This window comes from Ostrea edulis, chromosome 6 (assembly GCF_947568905.1).
Source record: "Ostrea edulis chromosome 6, xbOstEdul1.1, whole genome shotgun sequence".
NCBI lineage: Eukaryota > Metazoa > Mollusca > Bivalvia > Ostreida > Ostreidae > Ostrea > Ostrea edulis.
In genome coordinates this window covers 91,425,713-91,434,233 of record NC_079169.1, presented here as the reverse complement: position 1 = coordinate 91,434,233, position 8,521 = coordinate 91,425,713, and positions in this window count along the sequence as shown.

Below are 8,521 nucleotides of genomic sequence, written 5' to 3'. Positions count from 1 at the left end.
CGAAACAAACAGTTCAACAAGCAGAAATGACGCAATTTGAATTTTAATTAGAACTAGTTCCAATTGTAAGGGACACCGTTACATATGTTATAGGGCTCACGGCGGGTTTGACCGGTCGACCATTGGATGCTTACTCCTCCTAGGCACCTGATCCCATCTCTGGTATATCCAGGGATCCGTGTTTGTCCAACTCTTTATTTTGAATTGCTTATAGGAGTTATGAGATTGTTGATCAATGCTCGTTATCTTGTTCCCAAACATTCCCCCATTTAAAAGTGGGTTCATTGAGCTACTGTAAAACCCAGCATATTTCATTCTGAGTTGTTGTTTTATAAACCTATGGTGAAGAAATCATTCCAATTTTCTTATTCATATCAAAATATTAGCCAATCAAAACTGATCACATGTGCCTGCTCGTGTGTGAAAGTTATTTTGACGATGACAGTGAGTAAACGGTCCACAGATTGATCACTGTTCGTTATCTTCACCTTGCATCTGCCACATAAATTTCAAAACATTTCATTGAAATCTCAAAATATTAAAGAAGAAAACATGATTAAACAAGTTAAAAATTACAATGCACGTGCATTCTCGCGCATGTAAATTTAATTTAGCACCTATTGTTCACATAATTAATTAAGCATTGATATTGTAAACCTACAGCAAAAATCATTGTATTATAGGCTTTCATTACAAAAGTATGGCCATTCCAGTACCAAATAATGAAATAAAGCAATGCACATGCATCCACGTGCACGTGACTATGATTCAGTACTTTTGTTGATATCATTCAACAGGCCTTTGTATCATATACCTACAGTATGAATTTAATAGCATATGCATGAAATATAAGAAAGCTATAGTGATTTTAAAATCGTCCAATCAGAATTTAGCAAACCTGCATGCAGGTGCTGAGCACTAATTTTTCACCACAACAATTTTTAATGAGTACCAAGACACACCTTAAATCTCAACATCAAAAGAATATCATGAAAAACAAAAACCGTTATGGTCCTTCAAATAATGAACTCTCGAAAGACGATGCACGCGCATTCCCATATTTTATTACACCAATTTATAGGTAACTATATTATATACCAGTGCTGTGAATATCAAGTCATTCACTTCATTTATTAGAGAGTTACAGGTGTTTTAGTGTTATCCAATAAAAAAGCACACGTACCCGTACACGCGCGTGCAGATTGGTAATTTGACCATGCAAGTCAGTTAAGGGTCTCAATATCTACCTATGATATAATTCTCAAACCATTTCAATGAACAACAAAAACGTTGAGATTGATTACAAAGTTAGTGTACAAAAACTGTGATGCACGTGCATGCGCATGCAGCCAAAATACATTTTCTTCTACAACTGATATACTATCATTCTATTAAGGTTTCATATCGATCCTTTTTTTTTATTCTGATTTCGAATATTTTCTTCCAAAAATGCAATGCACGTGCATGTATTTCAATAACTTTCGTCAACTCATCTTTGTAGAAGAGTTTAAGGAGTGTGTTCATCAAGATTTGAGAACACATTTAGATGATAAGAATGTGAGAACTCTGAGGAAGCCGCAGTTATTTCAGATACTTATACTCTCTCTCATAAGAAAAAATTTGTAGCAAAATCTCAAGCTAATAGTTTATCAAAAAGTGTTGACTCAGATAAAGAGTGCTTCAGAGGGTCAATCTAGTCCCCACCTCACAGTGGTTCTACGTTCGGTCAAAGTTCAGGGGCGCACTCGATTGGAACCCTTCTTATTCCGGAATAATCACTCTGTCCACTCGATTGGTTTGGTATGTTAGACTTAGAAGGCCTTCTCAGTCTCCCGCGCCAAAGAGGAAAGAATAGCATTCCGGTATGGCGTCGAGCAGGTGGGTGAAGACTTTGAGAACTTTTATTCTTGTAAATAAACCAAATTATATGCAAAAATACAATTGCAAAAAAGTATAATGTTTGAAGGATAATTCTTTCAAGTAGAATTTTTTTCTGTTGTGTAATTGCAGTGACAATCAACCAGCGAACACAGTTTCATTTACAACGGACAGTAGAAACAGTTATTTTAGAGCTGGATGATGAGACTCTGATAAACCTTCAGAATCATGGTAAATATGATATCCATCATTAAAATTAAGTTAAAACCCCTTCTTTTTAGTATCATTTTAAAAACAAAATGGTTGCTTTTATACGTAGCCTAATTTGTTTACAATGTGTTTTTATTGTTAGATCCCAATACAATTAACTTAGTACTTAAGCTAGTCACGGAACAAGAAGAATCTGGTGAGACTAAAATGGGTAAGTGTGTAGTATATATTCATTATGGAATATGTAAACTTAGTGATACAAAACAATGAAAATTTACAATCATTCTATCTGATGTCACTGTTGTAAAGCCTTGTTAAGTGTTATTTATTGTGATAAAATCAAATATTTCTTTGATCAGAAATGCAATTAATTTCAAATATTGAAATAAATAGGCCAAGGAAGTAGAATGATGTAAAACGTATACGGTACCAATTTTGATGCACCAGATGCGCATTTCGACAAATAATGTCTCTTCAGTGATGCTCAACCGAAATGTTTGAAATCCGAAATAACTATGAAGTTTTAGAGCTAAATATAGCCAAAAACAGCGTGCCAAAAAAGTGGAGCCAAATTCGTCCAAGGATAAGAGCTATGCATGAGGGAGATAATCTTTAATTTTGAAATGAATTTCTAAATTTCATAACAGCAATTAACTATACATCCGTATTTTCAAGCTAGTAACGAAGTACTTGGCTACTGGGCTGTAGAGACCCTCGGGGACTAACAGTCCACCAGCAGAGGCCTCGACCCAGGGGTTATAATGTAAAACTTATACGGTACCAATTTTGATGCACCAGATGCGCATTTCGACAAATAATGTCTCTTCAGTGATGCTCAACCGAAATGTTTGAAATCCGAAATAACTATGAAGTTTTAGAGCTAAATATAGCCAAAAACAGAGTGCCAAAAAAGTGGAGCCAAATTCGTCCAAGGATAAGAGCTATGCATGAGGGATATAACCTCTGGTGTGTCCAGGTGTCCGTGTTTGCCCAACTATCTATTTTGTATTGTTTGTAGGAGTTATGAGATTGATCACTGTTCGTTATCTTCACCTTGCACTAGATTAAAAAAATAATACTAGTAATGGAAATAAATAATGACCTTTTTGCACTTGATATACGAAAAACTTCATGATATCAAAATTGATAGTTTAAAAAGACATATCAGAAGTAATGTCAATTTCTAAAATTTTACACAAATTTCAAGATCTGGTAAATTGAAAATGCAACTAATAAAAGTGGGGGTTGGGGATCAAAGTTATGAATTATTAGCGAAAATACTGAATTTTTATGCAAAATTTCGAGTAAATTAATTAAAACTTTTTTAAGAATCAGTGTTTTGTTTGGAAAAATATATCAACCAAGTTAATAAATTACAAATTTGAACTAGTTCCAAGTCTCAACTACTGGTATCATAAATAAAACTGAAATACATGTATAGGTGTATAAAAATAGACGATACATTGGATGAAACAGAAACTGTACTATCATGCAGAATTAGAACTGTTTGATTAATGAATCCTTCCGTCACAAAATATAGTCCCTGCCAAACCCTTTCAAATTTGAATTGATACAAAACATTTCACCTGGATAGGGTTCAGCAAAAATATGTAATATGTTTGCACCAATGGGATCAATATTTAACCAGGAAATATTTAGTTGCAGCATCCTGCGCAGGTGTTCAACGTTTTTAAAGTTAACACTTTATTTTTTACAGTCTCACGAATATCACAGGTTTCCTTTTTTCACAGTCTCACGAATCTAATAAGTTGTTTTTTTTCACAGTCTCACAAATGTTTTCCCACTAAAACTTCTTGTGTATCGGAGGTTTTTTTTTATTAAGTGTGATAATTCAAAGTTGTGATTTTTCGCAATATACTAATTCAATTCTTCAGAATACATAGATGTAGCGACATATCTAGCTCTTTGGGAAAATTCTGGGCCAGACCAGAGAGCTACAGATCCACCACTCATACAAACCTTCGATTTACGGCGCAGAAAAATCTGTGGAGGCCGTAAATCGCTGCATTCTTGTATCGCCATGATCTCATAAAGCTTGATATGGATTCGCTCGAGGAATCGACCCACAGCGAGATTCAGGATTCCGGCAAAAACGTTATCAATTTGAGGTCACCTTTTTGTCTATATGCACTCAAATATCTCCAAATCTTAAAGTTTCTGAATTTCATTGACAACAGGGTTATAGGTTTTTTTTAATTAGATGATCTATTTGACAAATAACACTGTTTTCTCATGTTCTCAATTTTGACAGTACTTTCCCTTCAAAAAGCATAATGACAGTGTGTGCCCATTGATAAATTAAACATTTTCAGATTTGTTGTGACTTGCAGATTCATCATCACAATGAAATTTTCATGGCACCACTGCCATGAGGGTGAAAATGTCGAAAAAAGCCCCCCCCCCTCCCCCCCCGAGTCCCCAACAATTATTGGTGTACATGTAACGTATGTCCCAAATTTAACGCAATAGGTAGCGTGGAAGTGTTTTCACGGACGTAGGACCATTTTGCGCGAGTTCGAACCCCATCGATGGTGATTGGGTTTTTTCCATTTATTATTATTATTAATAGTTATAGTAATTATTATACATAACGACATTTATCATTATTATTAATAGTTATTATACATAACAACATTTATCATTATTATTAATAGTTATAGTAATTATTATACATAACGACATTTATCATTATTATTAATAGTTATAGTAATTATTATACATAACGACATTTATCATTATTATTAATAGTTATAGTAATTATTATACATAACGACATTTATCATTATTATTAATAGTAATTATTATACATAACGACATTTTATTCATTATTTATCATTATTATTAATAGTTATAGTAATTATTATAAATAACGACATTTTATTTATCATTATTATTAATAGTTATAGTAATTATTATACATAACGACATTTTATTCATTATTTATCATTATTATTAATAGTTATAGTAATTATTATACATAACGACATTTTATTTATCATTATTATTAATAGTTATAGTAATTATTATACATAACGACATTTTATTTATCATTATTGTTAATAGTTATAGTAATTATTATACATAACGACATTTTATTCATTATCAAATTAAAGATTAGTACACAAACATAATCAATCGATGGAAAGAGAAATCCAACAATAGATTCACTCAGACGGGTTTCTATTCAATGAATAGTAGGAGGCTACATATCATTTTAACTTTGTTATTCGACACAGACGCTACGTTTTGATAACGATGTTGTCGAAAAAATCCACCAGCAAAATATTCGTTTGTTGGTGGGTTCTTCAAAAGAGGATACATTGTGTCATTGGGGAAAGGTGTGGGGTAAGCGATATCATCTGTGATAAATGCAGGAGAAAACTGTTCCGAGATAAAAGGGGGGTGTGAACCAATATATGGTTCTCAAGTTGAAGAAATGGGAATATCTTCAGATATTGCAAAGAGGGGACCGGTTTATACATACCTAAATGTGGGTAAGTATACGGCCAACTGTACCTCAAATATCAGTATTTTTGAAAGGAGATCGAATAACGTTCCTGAAGGGTCTACACATGAAGGTGAAGGTGGTGGGGTATCCGGGGTGTCAGTAGGTCAAGATATGGAGATAACTAGTAAGGCAGAACACGTAGAACATGGAATTCTTGTATCAAATAACAGTATTGAACTTCCAATTATTTCCATTGGCTAAACGAGACGCATCTGTGTTATATGTACAAAATCCTCTAAATTTCAAAGAATTATTCCAAATGAGGCAAGGTTAGACATTTTTACATCACAAGGAGTTCTAGTTCCCTATTGTGTAAAATGTTGTCTTGCACATCTACAAAATAATCATTTGAGAAAGGGGAGTCATCTTGATAATCTGTAAAGTAATTACAAATCATATTTTGGTAAAAAAAATTGTTCAAGCTCATTATCTTTCAAGTTAAGGCGATCTCCAACAAATTGAAATCTATTTTACAACGATACGATATTCACAAATAAATATTTATCTGTTGTTTTGTTTCATTCCTGCGAATAACATTAAAAATGCCTGATGGCCTTTCCTTTTGTTCTTTCCATATGATCCTTTAACATCGAAAATTCTACATACTTCCCCACTATACTTGTGTCCAAACAACCTTCAAAAATTCATTAAAGCCTCATTTGATCCGAAAACTCAGTTTCAAATGATTTCGTTTGTTGACGTAGACATGTTCGGTATAGCCAGTAAATTCGAAACCCGATTCATTTCCATACTCGTACTCTTTCTGAAACAGTAAAGTCTATGAGACCTAATAATCCTATAAATATCTATAGTTCACCTGAGTTATTCAAGTGAACTATTGCAATAGATCAGCCTCCGTCTTAATGCGCCATGCGTAACAATTGAACATATAAGAAAAACCTTCACTTGCTATTTGAACTGTAGTTTGTTATCATACATGTACTTAAGTCCTTTTTATGTATATAATTATTCCTAGGGGTTATTTTAAATTGGCTTATATGTTATTAGAGTAATTATATCATTACATTAGGCGCTATATGCAAGGTGAAGATAACGAACAGTGATCAATCTCATAACTCCTATAAGCAATACAAAATAGATAGTTGGGCAAACACGGACCCCTGGACACACCAGAGGTGGGATCAGGTGCCTAGGAGGAGTAAGCATCCCCTGTTGACCGGTCACACTCGCCGTGAGCCCTATATCCTGATCAGGTAAACAGAGTTATCCGCAGTCAAAATCAGTGTGCCAAGAACGGCTTAACAATCGGTATGAAACACGCCGGACAGCATTTGACCCAATGCGAGGTTGTATAGACGAACTAGATCGTTATAACGACCATAGAATTTGCGAAATGCTGACTTCAATCGAGACTGTTGAAATCTCTGTACCATCAACTTGTTTGTCAGTAGCTTACCTTGATTTAAAAACTGACTATACGCAGAACAAGCTCTTGCATATCGAATCAGTTGAGATATAGAAACACCATATGCAGGTGATAATGAAATATTGCTACATAAATATGGGAAGTTGACGATGGAGAAGCTGAAATCGGGATATCCCGTTTGTCATACAGTTGAGTTGTCAGTTTGCCGTTAATGTCTACTAATATATAACGACTTATTTCATATCTAGTAAACGGGTGGTGGGATTTTTGTAATCATGGTATCATTTTGAAGGGTTTATCAAATAATAATAATCTATCATAGGAATTTTCAAACATTTGTTAACTGCATGATTTATTTCACCTAGAATTTAACATTGAAGTCTATGGGAAGAGCATGTGTTATTAAAATATTTTAGAAGAAATTATATTTTCATGCAAATCTCTTGGTAGGAAGTTACATACACTATCTCTTTGATTAAATATGAAATAAAATTAATCATTTACCGCACACATTTTAGAAAATTAGATATTTCTTATATTTACAGTCTCAAGTGCAAAAAGGTCAGGTTCTAATTAATTACCAATCATATGAATTCCAATAATTCACTTCCATCATTATATAACAGTAAACATTTACGTTGATTTAAATCTTTCAAAATTGTTCATTATCCTTTCGTTATACATTGAATACCTCATGTGACAATGTCTGCTATTCATTACAAAGTTTCCACGCCATACTGTCGTTTTAATTTTGCTTCGTTTGATACTTACGACGTCCTAGAGCCCATGTGACATGAACTACACTAGACCTTTCTGATGACCACTCTGTTGACCTTCTCGAATTTCGATAGCAAGATGGCTCCATTAACAAACCAATTTTATTTATGCTTATGACGTCATAAAATACACTTAGTTGACTTCCCTTGTGCAGGTCTTTACACTTCTCACATTCTTTATTCAGTTCATAAGATTTTAATCCTCTATATAGCATAAGCACAATGTATCACAACGTGTTTGAAAATCCCTGAAATTACTTTTTAAATCATTCTTCAAATTAAACAATGCGGGACTTTCCAGATAAGGATCCACTCTGACCTTTATCGCGCGTTGAACGTAATTTGTAGGGCATGTCACTAAGTAAACAAGCATGAAATATCTATTGCTATCAAATTCCTGCAAAAAAATGATATATTTCACAGAAAGGGATCACTACAACTTTTTATAGGAAAATGTATTTGATTAAATTGTGTGAGTTAACGAGTTTGTTAGACCGTTCTTTACACATTGATTATGACTACGACTTACTATGTTTACGTGATAAAGATATAGGGCTCACGGCGGATGTGATAGGTCCACAAGGGATCCTTACTCCACTTAGGCACCTGCTCTCACCTGGTATGTCCAGGAGTCCGTGTTTGCGCTACTCATTATTCTGTTTTCTTTTTACGAGTTATGAGATCGATCAATGTGCATTAACTTCTTTTCATCCATACCATATGGCAATATCGGTTTTGAAA